The sequence below is a fragment of the Cornus florida genome, unplaced genomic scaffold (assembly GCF_030987335.1).
Source record: "Cornus florida cultivar Cherokee Brave unplaced genomic scaffold, ASM3098733v1 CherokeeBrave_3.0.0_Hap2_Chr06, whole genome shotgun sequence".
Lineage (NCBI taxonomy): Eukaryota > Viridiplantae > Streptophyta > Magnoliopsida > Cornales > Cornaceae > Cornus > Cornus florida.
In genome coordinates this window covers 17,100,725-17,115,265 of record NW_026775576.1, presented here as the reverse complement: position 1 = coordinate 17,115,265, position 14,541 = coordinate 17,100,725, and positions in this window count along the sequence as shown.

The window sequence follows — 14,541 nt, the reverse complement described above, 5'->3', positions numbered from 1 at the left end:
TAATATTTCCTTTTATTTGAGTCTCAGTTTCGGAAGCGAAAAATTCAAGTAAAGTTACTCACGACAATGGACAACAATTAGTGTAACTGTGTTAGTGTGATACCTCTGAATTTCCACGTGTAGGTTGGCCAAACCCACACCCAAAGACCCAATGATACAAAAAATAATTAGGTAATAAACGAACAAATAATATAAGAGGAAATAATAAAATAAATAATAACGCTGAAAAGGAAAACTAAATTAATAAATAAATCTGAAATCCTTTGACATCAATATTCTCCAAAGTACAAATCGGCATGCAAACATCATAGACCCCAAATAAAACCCATAACTGAAGTAACGTCCAAATCTACTGAACAAAAGATAAACAAACTAAATCAACCAACGAAGATGATCCTACATCAACGACTCCGGAAGAGTGAACATGAATGCTCTCTGATCAACATGAACAACATCCAAGTCTGGAATCGATTGACATTTGAAAAATATAACAAAAGTGGGTCAAAACCCACGAACAAGTTCTTTCTATAACGATCCAATCAGAGAATCGATAAGAGATACGTCCCTAGCCAACTCATGCACTATCTACATAGTCGATATATATATATATATATATATATATATATATATATATATATATATATTCACACTATGAGCTCTCAATGGACTATAGGGTAGTCTCAAACGGATAATGAGAATATCATGAAAATTGCACAAGCGCTAGATAATTTTTTTGTGAGGTTGATTTTGTGAATGGTTATGAACTAGATTTTTTATTTTATTTTATTTTATTTTATATATATTTTTTTAATATACAAGCTTGATGTTGTTATGATATGTAAGATTTCAATATTGACATGGCATGGAAAGGCACGATGCATTCATGCATGACATTGGGTAAGAAAAAGGGAAAAATTTGATTTGAAATGGAAAGAAAGAAAATGGTTTTGGGGAAAAGTTTTTGATGAAAGGTTTGCGAAAACTCGGTCGCCTAGGAGTTGCCTATGGGTCCACGGTGTTAATGGAACCTAAAGAGAACTAGGGAGACTGCCTAAGAGTGGTTGAGTTAACTGGGCCCTAAATGACACCCTGGAGTTGCCTTGTGGTCAGGGATAGTTAGCTAACCCTTCTCTCGTGCCTCCATGGAGTTGCCATGGGACGGGTTACACTAACGGTTTGGAAATGATGACAGAAAAAGGTTTTGAAAATGGGGAGTGACATTGCATTCCATAGCATAGCATGGTTCATTTATGACTTGGATTATTGTAGTTGTTATTGTGATTATATTTTTCCCGAAAATGGCATGATCCCGATTTCCTTTAACCTATGCTTTGTTTGGATTCACGGGTCATCAAGAGGTATGTCTTAGGCACCTTCTGATGAACGCTGAAAAGTGCGCATTTAAACCCCTTAAGCTTAGGTATTCTAGGACCTTTATCTATCTTACTTTCCCGTTTTAGACTAATTTTGTGTTATTGCCATTTTTAGGTGCTTATCCCCAAAATAAGCTAATTCAGCCAAAAAAGAGCTTAAAAGAAGCTAACTTAAGCTGGATGGAAGAAAGAAGCAAAGTGGAAGCAGATTGAAGCAAAGTATGGGATTCAGCAGGTTCGATCGATCACAAGTACACTTCGATCGATCGAAAGTTCATCAATCTAGACATTTCCAGATGGATCCAAGCTCTTTTGTCCTTGTCTAAAGATCCCACAAAGTTCGATCGATCCAACAATTCTCAGATCGATCGAAAAGATTCCATTTTATCCTGTTGTACCATCCTACCTACCACTTTTGTCTCATTCCCCAAAATATCTCATATCTGTCCTTATTTAAAAAGGCGCTGCCATGGGAGGATCGATCCAGCTTAAGGTCAATAAAGTGAAAAGAATAAGCGTACCTAGATCAATAAAGCTTTAATAAAAGGTTTACCCTTTGTCTTGATGATCGGTACTAGATTTGTGTGCTAGTTTGAGGGTAAATATGTGATCATTTCTTTAGTTGGCTTAGATAGCAACATACTTGATGCCGGTCCACTCAAAAAGGATTTTAGTGTTGTTTTGATTTACATGATCATTTTCTTGATGTGTGGAGGACTATACTTGCTTGCTTGATGTTGAGATTTTGGGAGATTGCTTGGAAAGGGTTGAAAAATTGCATACTTGAGTTATTTTTCTCCCAATGTTTGTTTGCAATATTGGTGCCTCTTTTGTAAGAATGAGCTTAATGTTTGTGGGTATCATTTCTGGAAACTCTCACGAGACTTCACTCTTCCACTAGGGGTAACCTAGGGGTTTAAAAGACTTGTTGCATATGCTAAATGTAATCGTGTTCCCTACGAAAGTGGCGTTATCCATTTATTGCTTCTAGTTCATAGTTGTATAGTTGTTCATTTCATTTCCTTACTTTGTAGTTCATTGCTAGGGACTAGCAATATTTAAGTTTGGGGGTGTGATGAGCGCTGAAAAGTGCGCATTTAAACCCTTAAGCTTAGGTATTCTAGGACCTTTATCTATCTTACTTTCCTATTTTAGACTAATTTCGTGTTATTGCCCTTTTTAGGTGCTTATCCCCAAAATAAGCTAATTCAGCCAAATAAGAGCTTAAAAGAAGCTAACTCAAGCTGGATGGAAGAAAGGAGCAAAGTGGAAGCAGATTGAAGCAAAGTATAGGATTCAGCAGGTTCGATCAATCACAAGTACACTTCGATCGATCGAAAGTTCATCGATCTAGACATTTCAAGATGGATCCAAGCTCTTTTGTCCTTGTCCAAAGATCCCACAAAGTTCGATCGATCCAACAATTCTCAGATCGATCGAAAAGATTTCATCTTATCCTATTGTACCACCCTACTTATCACTTTTGTCTCATTCCCCAAAATATCTCAGATATGTCCTTATCCAAAAAGGCGCCGCCATGGGAGGATCGATCCAGCTTAAATTCGATAGATCTCAGCCATGTTCGATCGATCTCACCACAAGTTCGATCGATCGAACTTCCCCAAGTGTAAGAAAATTCAATTTCCAGCTCATTAAAGGTTGTCTCATATCCAATCATTGGGAGGAATATTGGTGTACGAGCCTAGGTCATTGGGGGTGACATTTGACCTACCTATATAAGGAATATGAGCTATTCTTGAGACATACTTGAAAGAGACTTTTGACACAATTTTCATATCATATTCTTAGTAAGGAAGAAAAGAAGAGAGGAGGCTAGAGACACAAGCTTGGAGTTCTTCCATCAACCAAGAAGAGGAGCAATTTCTACCATGGAGTATGCCTTTGAGGGTTGGAGGACACCATCCATGAGTGGCTAGACATCCTCTTGGGGCTAGAGTTAGCCCTAAGCATGCTTTCTACATCTTGATTTATGTATTTTTGAGGGGATTTGTATTGTTATATATGTTTTAACATTTTTATATACATAGATTTTGTTTATTCAATGATTTGTGTGGTTTAATGCTTCCAATTGATCATTTCATTCTATCCATATGTCTATGTATGCTAGAATAGATGTTCATGTGTTTGTCTCTATATTTTGTGTTATTGATGCATGTCTATGTGTATTGATGCTATAGATTTAGAGATTGTCAAGACATAGTGCTTAATAGAATGCTCTTGTGGCTTATTTGATGGTTCATACTCATTTCTTGATGGATTGTGCCTCTCTCTTAGTTTAATTAGTTTAATTTCATGTCATTAGCTTAATTGTAGTGTAGTTGTAGTTTAGATGTTAAATGGGAGGACAATCCATGCTTGTTGTTTGATGTTCCATACTTATGAAAACAAGTAGCATATGTCTCTAACCTTGTGATGTGTTTGGATTGTGAGCTTAAAGAAAGGATTAATGGCTTAATTTGATATATTGTGCTATCCACTATGTTGCTTGGACAATATATACTTAATTAGTCATCCATGCTTGTTGAAACAACCACACACACATACTATTGTTGCAATACATGTTTTCCCCCTCATTAATCATTCATTAAGGGTGTAGAAAAGCTATGCTTAGTGGTGATCTCTAAATCCCAAGATCTCTCTCTCTTATTTTCTCTCTATTGCATTTAATTGTTTACTTTAGTTTAAATTACATCTAAGTATAATTCAATCACCAACCAATCTTTTGATCACTCGACCTACTAACCCTAATCTCGATTCCACAACCTAATACGACCCAATAATCCCTTGGGACGATCCCTACTCGTCCTAACTATATTTTTAGTGAAAGGTAATAGTGGAAAATTATAAATGTAAAACTTGGCTACACTCATCTTAGTCCACTCCGCAAGCTTTGGGGGTGCTCGATGGCGAGGCCCCACCAAGTTTTTGGTGCCGTTGCCGGGGATTGATTGAAGGCAACGTCGTATTTGTGGAATCAATTAGGAATTAGTACTCTTTTGATCGTGTCTTTACTTTATTTTCATTTTTATTTTGGTTACTTATTGTGTTGGTTCTTGTTTGACTAGTTACATTGAGCTAGAAGGTGAGCAAAGGAGCATTTTAAGCAAGGAGCTAAGCAAAAGCAAGGAAAAAACTAGAATCTAAAAAAATTTGCAAGGCTAAAATTGAAAATTGAATTGAAGTGCTAAAGGACCCTTTGTGAGCTCTTTCTTAACTCAATCTCTAGTTAAATCGTCGGTCCGCGTGGAGGCTTGTATTTCATTTCTTAGATAAATCGTGAGCCCACGTGGAGGCAATTTTATTATTTTTTGCATATTGTTGATAGCATGGGAGTATGGGATCATTATATGTGGTGGAGATTTGTTGATTAATTTGTTGCAGGGGCGAAGTGTTTGCTTAGTTGATTTCATTGTTGTGTTTCTTGAATTTCATGCGGTCTTAACCAACCCCATCATAACCAATGGAAAATCTAAAGGGTCATCTTGGTTATTTAGACCCGAACTTCATGGTGCATCCTCCTTTCAACCAATATCCTCCCGGAGTTCAAGCTCCAATTCCTCCAATGATCCTTCGTGATTATTATAATTTTCATGAATACCATGCACCAACTTGTATCATGCTTCCTAATTTTGAGGCCAATCAATATGAAATTAAGCTCGAGACCATTCAAATGTGTCCATTCTTTTATGGCTTAGATGGTGAGGAGCCATATAAACATCTTGATAAATTTCTTGAAATATGCTCCACCGTGAGGTATATGAATGTCCCGGAGGAAGTCCTTAGGTTACTTCTCTTCCCTTTCACTCTTAAAAATAAGGCTAAGCATTGGTTCAACAGCTTAGGGGCAAATTCAATAACTTCTTGGTTACAAATGCAAAATGAATTTTTAAAGCAATTGTACCTCGTAAGTTTGACCAATGTTATGCGAACTTCTATTTGTGAATTTTCTCAAAGGGAAAGATTACATGAGGCTTGGGAAAGATTGAATGACTTGCTAAGAAAGTGCCCACATCATGGTATTCCAAAATGGCAAGTTGTCCAATATTTCTATGAAAGCCTATCTGACACTCACAAGGACATAGTTGATACCTCATGTGGAGGATCATATTTTGGGAAACATGAAGATGATGTTTGGCACCTTTTTGAGAAAATGAGTGAAAATTCATTGCATAAATATCACACTTCTCAGTTGAGTCATGATTCTAATAACAAAAAGAAAAATTTGAAAGTGTGTCAAATTGAAAGTCCAATGGATATTGTTGTCGAGGTCAAAACTCTAACTCAAAAACTTGATCAATTTTTATTGAGTCAAAAGCCGGCAAAACAATCACCTCCTCTTCTTAATCATCATCTTCATCATTCTTGTGAGCCATGCATGAATTGTTCAAGTGTATTACATATTACTTCCAATTGTCCCCATGGACATGTACTTGATGAACACTATGAACAAGTTAATGCCACATTTGCTCACTCTCTTCGAATGCTTATGTTCCGATGTGGAGTAAACATTCAAATCCTATTCAAGCTAAAATTTTTTCAAAACCGGTATGTTCCTCCTCATCAAAGAAATAGAGGCTCAAAAGGATTCATCTCACCTTATTCTTTTCATCAAAGAATGCACCATTTCTCTCATCCTCAAGTTTATAATTCTCAAAGTAGCTCTAATCACCCTCATGCACTTTCTAGCAACCCCACATTTGAAGATAAGGTCTTAGTAGCTTTGGGTAGTTTGGAAATGAACACTAATTTGTTGCATTCTCATTCTCAATCAATATCAAAGCTTGATCTCAAATCGGGATGATAGCTAATGCATTGAATGCGAGAGAAATTGGTAAATTGCCGAGCCAACCCGAAAGGAACCCAAAAGCCCAATATTTTGTGGAAGCAAACTCCACATCGGGGTGTCTTTCCCAAGAGCAAGTGCAAGCTATTACCAATTTGAGAAGTGGTAGACAAGTTGACAATAGGGTTGAACAACTGTGATACCCCTCGGATCCGAGACACGGGTTGATCAGGCCCAGGCCCAAACCCGAGGGAATACCAAACAATTAATATTTTATAACGAACACGGAATACAAAATGAATTAAGAAATGAAAGTTTAAAGCTGAAAAGAAAACTAAAAGAAAATCCTTAAATAATTAAATACTTAAATTTGATAAACCAAATGTCCATAATTTGAACAACTCGGGAATCCATCTCCAGTGGACCCCTAATAAAAATCTCACACTGAATGAAAGTAAAATGAAAGATAAAATCCAAATCCAAGATCTGGAAAGAAATCCTACATTGTCGGTAGAATGGAAGATCGTCTCTGCACAGCACGAACAAGCTCAAGCCTGGAACTGACGTACACCTGAAAAATAGGAGTGGGTCAGGCCCACGAACAAGTTCTATCCTACTACAATCCAAGCAGAGACTCGATACGCATGTACATACTAAATAGTTCAACAATAACTAATAATCCGTACATAAATATATCCACACTACTGGACTCTCGCTAGGCCATGAAGGGGGTCTCAACCTGGATAGAAGGCATCACACAATACGCACCTGAGTGGGTATGAGTACCTAAACCTAAACAGGGTATACCTCAACCTTCACAGTCAGCTACACATCCAACTGCATATACGCACCCTAACCGTCGACACTGAGACTCAAGCTCATGACACGGTAACATAAAAATATATCTAAACTCCGTTTTTATCCATCCACAAGAAATCCAGTAAGTCACTCGGCGTATTCAACCGTACCGACTTATATATATAAGGAGGATTGTATTTTATAACCCGTGCCCTTACTCCAAAATAGGTAGGACTTAGCAATTTGAGCTAATCCAAACCTAGTATGTCACCGTCCCATACCGGTACATACAATCCAATCCGTCCAATAGTTGATAAAGCATCGTTAATAATAACAACAATATCAACAATTCCATACTAAACATAATAGAATGCATTAGCAACCATTCTTAAAAATACCAATAATTGATTCACATTGAAAATATAAATATCAATGTCAACTACTCCTTACTATGCATATTGAAATAGATAATCAACATGCTTATTTACATTCACAGTTGATAAAATAATGACCATATAAATGTCAATACCAACAGTTCAAAACTAAACATGTTAGAACAGATTAACAAACATGCTTAAGTAAGCCAATTCAGAATCCATAATTTGATCATACAGGGCTTTATTTGTAATTATGACCTATTCCCAGTTTCCATAGAATTAACAGAGCCTAAATAGATATTTTCCCACTCAAATCTATAGCATGCAAAATAAATATAAGTAATCTATTATACTTATAGTTTCCTGTCCAACAACTTGCCGCACTAACCGTTAAATTTAATCATCAACTAATTTTCAGTGAAATATAAATTTTTAGCATAATTTCTATTTCCATGAACATATAATTCGAGTGGACAAGCTCTCACAGAAAATTTCTAATATAATTAAGAAATTAGAAACTCCAAATCCACACAGTCTACAAGACATTCGTAATTAACTCCATGTAATCCTAATGATTAATGCTTTGTGTCCAATTCTATGTTAATCTGGTCTTTGCATATTTACGTTTACCCTAGACCACTCCTAAACCATCCATTACAGTATTCATTCTCCACTAAAACATATTAAAACAATCACTAGGAAGCCTAATCACTGAAAAATTGGAAAAATAACCAACAGAACCAAAAACCCACGAATAAACAACCTGGAGCCGGCTCCAGAATATTGGAGCCGCCTCCAATGGCCCTGGAGCCGGCTCCTAGACCATTGGAGCCGCCTCCAGTCCAAGGAGAGCCGGCTCCAATCCAATAGGAGCCGGCTCTCTCCCTCCTCTTCTTCGTGTTCTCCTCTCCGGTCGCCGTTTACGCCTCCGATACTTCACAGTATAGGTTTTCAGAGAGTTTAACTTAATCCCAGAAGATTCCAACCCTTAATTCAGTCCTTATTATGCTACTAATATGGATTAAACCAAGAATTAAATAAGAAAGTTCAAAGTTTAAACAGTTTACAATTTTAAAGCAAATTCAGTTTCAGTGAAACTCTGAACATGAAACAGCTAACGTTTTTAGTTTTTTTAAACATGTAATTCATCCTGGAACTATTGAGTATGCAAAGAACACGAGTATAAGGGAGAGAGTAAGGTTAGAACTTGCCTTTGAGATCTTTGTCCAAAAATCTCTACGCCGTCTTCTACGATCTCCGGCGATTCCTCCTACAACTTCCTCTGTTCCTCGTTTTTAATTCCACAGACGTGTTTTGGTTTTATTATTTTTTTCCTAAGCAGACTTATCTTATATATTTATAGGCAACCAAAACCCTAAGTCCAATTACATCTAAAGTCTGAAACGCGGCCCATAAACACAACCTAGTTTATAAACCCTGTCGGCGCATTACATTAAACCTAAACAGAACTAAAACCCTAACCACACTTTTATACCTAGTCATAAATTAAAACATGTAATTACTAATTCAATTAAAGAAACAATAAAATTCCAAGTTAACGTAAAACAGAAAATAACATACAATTTACAAAAAATTAAAGCCAAATAAATAATTAAAACAATTAACTTAAATAATTACAATTAATGTAAATAAGTCAAATAATTAGTTAAACCAAAGAAAACAAATAAACCAACTAATTAATTCAAATAACGCAAATAAGTCAAGAAAAGCAAATAATTAAAAAGTCAATTAAAACATAATTCAAAACAATTAATGAACCAAAAACAATTAATGAACAGAAAACAATTAAACAAAGTACCGAGACTATCCTTTTGAAAATTAACAAAGTACCGAGACTATCCTTTTGAAAATTAGGGGTATTACAACAACCAAGTGAAGATAATGAACTGATGCAACCAAAAGTTGATACCCGTCCCGTTTCCAATCGTATTCCTGCTTCCTTGGATGAGCATGGCCCTAGAGGGAATTCTCAATCTTCTTCATCATCCCTTCAAGTTTCAAGGTCTTATGAGCCAAAAGCTCCATTTCCTTATGCTTTGAAAGAAACTTCGCCTTTTGGGAGGCAAGAGGGAAAAATCCATGACATGATGGAAGTCTTCAAACAAGTTAACATAAATCTTCCTCTCTTGGATGCAATTAGACAAAGTCCGCCTTATGCAAAATTTTTGAAAGACCTTTGTACACAAAAGAGGAAGAGCAAGGGACGGAGCAAGTGAGCTCCATCTTTCAACATAACACTCCACCTAAGTTCAAAGATCCCGGTGCTCCGACCATCTCATGTGTAATTGGAACCCATGAAGTTCGTAGAGTTTTTCTTGACGTAGGGGCAAGTGTTAATTTGATTCCTTACTACATGTATGTCCAACTAGGTTTGAATGAATTGAAGCCAACCTTGGTGGTGCTTCAATTGGCCGATAGATCCATTAAAACACCTAGGGGCATGATTGAGGACATACTCATCATGGTTGACAAGTTTTACTTCCCGGTTGATTTCGTAGTTCTTGATACCGAACCAGTTGCAAATCCCACCAATCACATCCCCATCATCTTAGGAAGGCCATTTCTTGCTACCACAAATGTTACCATTAATTGTAGATCTGGTGTTATGAACCTTTCGTAATATGATGTTTAAGCTTAATGTTTTCAATGCAAGTCGATATCCCATATATGAAGACGAGTGTTGTCTCATAGATGTCTTGGATGAGGTTGTTGAGGAGTCTATTCCCACCATGGTCATGAAACAACCAACCGAGGGTGATCTTTCATATCTTCTTTCGGAGGACCCCCTTACATCTTGTCTACTTGAAATGTATGGTAATTGTGGGTTTGATAGTGAAGGGTCAATGAATGAAGTTAATAATCTAATGGAATCCGTTGCAAGTTTGGATTTTCCACCTTGGAAAGATCCAAAAGAACCTCTTCCTCCACTCTCTAGCACTCCACCGGTTCTATCTCTAGTTTCTCCACCAACTCTTGAGCTCAAAACTCTCCCTTCTGATCTTAAATGTGCCTTTTTAGGTTCGAAAGAGACTCTTCCGGTCATCATCTCTTCAAATCTTGAAAAAGATCAAGAGAATTCTCTTTTGAATGTGCTTAAGGACAATAAGGAAGCCATTGGGTGGAGTGTGGCGGATCTAAAAGGAATTGGCCCTTCCATTTGTATACATCGCATTCTTATGGAAGAAGATGCAAAACCTTTTAGAGATGCCAAAAGGAGATTGAATCCAAACATGAAAGAAGTGGTTAAGAAAGAGGTATTTAAGCTCTTAGATGCCGGTATCATTTATCCAATTTCTGATAGCAAATGGGTGAGTCCAACTCAAGTATTTCCCAAGAAATCGGGAATTACGGTGGTTAAAAATGCAAAAGGTGAGGCAATTTCTAAGCGTACCGCCAATTCATGGCAAGTATGCATTGATTACCGAAAATTGAATGCCGCCACTAGGAAAGATCACTTCCATTTGCCATTTATTCATCAAATCCTAGAGAGATTGGCTGGGCAACAATTCTATTGCTTTCTTGATGGCTATTTGGGTTACAATCAAGTAGCCCTTGACCCCTTAGACCAAGAGAAAACCACCTTTACTTGTCCTTTCGGCACATTTGCTTATAGACGGATGCCATTTGGTTTGTGAAATGCCCCTACCACATTTTAAAGGTATATGATGTCAATTTTTTCGGACATGGTGGAAGAGTATCTAGAGGTCTTTATGGATGATTTTTCTGTCTTTGGGTCATCATTTGATGCATGCCTCAAAAACTTGAATTTAGTGCTGAAAAGATGTCGTGAAACAAATTATGTTCTAAGTTAGGAAAAGAGCCAGTTCATGGTTTAAGAAGGTATTGTTTTGGGTCACATCATCTCAAAAAGGGGAATTGAAGTGGATAAAGCGAAAGTTGAGCTCATTTCTGAATTACCTCCACCTTCTACGGTGAGAGAAGTTCGCTCCTTTCTAGGTCATACCAGCTTCTATCGCCGTTTCATTAAAGATTTTAGCAAAATTGCTAGACCCTTGTGCAATCTTCTCGCCAAGGAAACTCCTTTTGTCTTTGATCAAGCATGCCTTGACGCTTTCCATAAATTGCGTGACATGTTATCATTCGCTCCTATTATGCAGCCTCCCAATTGGTCATTACCGTTTGAAATAATGTGTGATGCTTCAGATTATGCCATGGGAGCAATTTTGGGATAAAGAGTAGGAAAGCTTCCATGTGCCATATACTATGCAAGCAAAACTTTCTCGGGAGCTCAATTGAACTATTCCACTACCAAGAAAGAGTTACTTGCCGTAGTATATGCCCTTGATAAATTTTGGTCCTATCTTTTAGGGTCTAAGGTTGTTGTCTATTATGATCATGCTGCATTGAGACATCTTTTGACAAAGAAAAAAATAAAACCTAGATTGATTAGATGGATTTTGCTTCTTCAAGAATTTGATTTTGAAATCAAGGACAAGAAAGGCACCGAAAATGTAGTTGCCGATCATCTTTCAAGGTTATTTATAGAACCTTCCCCTAGCCCACCAATTCTTGATTCTTTTCCGGATGAACAACTCTTTCAAATTTCCAATGGACAAATGCCTTGGTTTGCCGACATTGTGAATTATTTGGCAATTGGCAAGCTCCCAACTTCTTGGTTAAAGAATGAGAAGAATCTTTTCTTTGCTAACATCCGGAATTATTATTGGGAAGACCCTGTCTTGTACCGTTATTGTCCGGATCAAATTATGAGGAGATGCATTCCGGAGAGCGAAATTCCAAGTGTTCTTGTGTTTTGTTATACACTTGCATGTGGTGGGCATTTTAGTGCAAAGAAAATCGTCTTGAAGGTTCTTCAAAGTGGGCACTTTTGGCCCACTATCCATAGAGATGCTTACAACTTTTGCAAGTCGTGTGAGAGATGTCAAAAGATGGGATCAATGTCAAGAAGAGATATGATGCCCTTGACCAATATCCTTGTTGTAGAAATCTTTGACATATGGGGCATTGATTTTATGGGTCCATTTCCTATGTCCTATGGTTTTCAATATATTTTTCTTGTCGTTGATTATATTTCCAAGTGGGTGGAAGCTTGTGCTACCAAAACAAATGACCATTCCGTGGTTATTCAATTCATCAAATCCAATATCTTTGCTCGTTTTGGTATGCCTAGGGCTATGATAAGTGACGGAGGAAAGCATTTTTGTAACCAATTCTTAAGGCATTTATTTCTTAAGTACTCCATTACTCATAAAATGGCTACTCCTTATCACCCTCAAACAAGTGGGCAAGTAGAAGTGTCTAACAGGGAAATTAAACATATTCTTGAGAAAACGGTTAACACCACCCAGAAAGATTGGTCATGGAAGTTAAATGATGCTTTATGGGCTTACCGAACGGCATATAAGACTCCCATTGGCATGTCTCCCTATGAACTTGTATATGGAAAGCCTTGTCATCTTTCGGTTGAGTTGGAATATAAAGCCTTGTGGGCGGTTAAAAAGCTCAATCTTGACCTTGATAAAGCCGGAGAGAACCGGTTATTATAATTGAGTGAGTTGGAAGAGTTGAGACATAATGCTTATGATAATGCCAAACTCTACAAAGAAAGAACTAAAGCTTTTCATGATAAGCATATTGTGAAGAAGTCTTTTGAACCCGGTTAAAAAGTTTGGCTCTTCAACTCTAGCTTGAAACTCTTTCCCGGGAAGTTGAGAACCAAATGGGAAGGTCCTTATGAAGTCATCTCTGTTGCACCTCATGGGGCGGTTGAAATTCAAAATTTGAAAAAGGGGAACATTTTCAAGGTTAATGGGCAGAGATTAAAACCCTACATTGAGGGACAGGTCTTCCAAAGACATTTAGAAGCTTCACATCTAATAGACCCTGTTTATGAAGACATCTAGGGTTGCAATGCAGAATGGAAAAGTTTTTGCCTGTTCGATCGATCTCAATGAACGTTCGATCGATCGAACATCATGCCTGCATCCAATCACCTCTTTGTCCAATCGTGCGAAGGAAACCTGCATATTTTAGCTCTCAATTTGATCGATCGTAAATTCTTCGATCGATCCAGATTTTTCTTGGATCGATCTGCAGTCTCAACACTTAGAAAAATTTTGAATCTGCATCCAAAGACCTCTCTGTCTCATCGTTCGAACATGTTTGCAGGTTTATGCATGTTCGATCGATCGAAAAGTTTTTGAGATCGATCTGAACTTGATCGATCTGAACATCTTTGGTTTGACTTTTTCTTCCCTTTTTGAATTTTAAGCTTATTTATTCAAAGCAGCATTATGTCTAGCTAGAGACGTTAAACTTAGCAATCATTGTTCATATTTTCTTACATATTATTTAATCTTGTTTTATTCAAAAAAAAAAAAAAAAAAAAAAAAACTGTCATATTTCTCCATTGTGCCCTTATATGTAGTCATGCTACTTTTATATTTTCTATTAGGCTTGATCTTATGTTATATTGCTTAGAAGGCATAATTTGATTATTCTTATCCCACTTGATATTTGATGTGAGTTTGCTAGTGTGGTTATTCAAGTAGGTTGTTCATTCCAAGTTTGGGAGAGACTCTTTTAAATTGGATCATTGCCGGGCTTTATGTCTTTGCCACCACGGTATACTCTTTCCATCTTTTTCATTGTTCTCATTGCACATTGAGGACAATGTGCGATTTAGGTTTGGGGGTAAGGAGTCTTTGTTGCATTCTACTTAAGTTGAGCTTTAATTGCATGATTGAGATTGGAGATCCATGTTAGCTATGATTTTGATCTTTTGAGGACTATATTGCATAAAATTTAAAAATTGCTTGACTTGAGAGTCCAATACTCCTTGTATGCCTTGTGGATGCCATTTAGGAGTAAATTTTTCGAAAGATTGATATCTTGCTTGCACTTGTGGTCCACATCATCCTAATTTTATGATTGTTTTGAGATTCACTTTAGGATTCTACACTAGCACAGGCGCACACTAGCATTCATTTGTGGGGTACATGCTTTGTTGATTATTAAATTGGTTATATCCCAATTGAGCTAGTAGTGCATTGAAAGCTTTCATCTTGATAAAAGTGGATAACAAACCCTTTTCATTGAGTAGTCGGGATTCTAGCCTCATCAAGCACTGAATTTCTCGTGCCGAAAGATGGAGGGCCCAAACTCTAGGTTAATAATTGAACTTGGT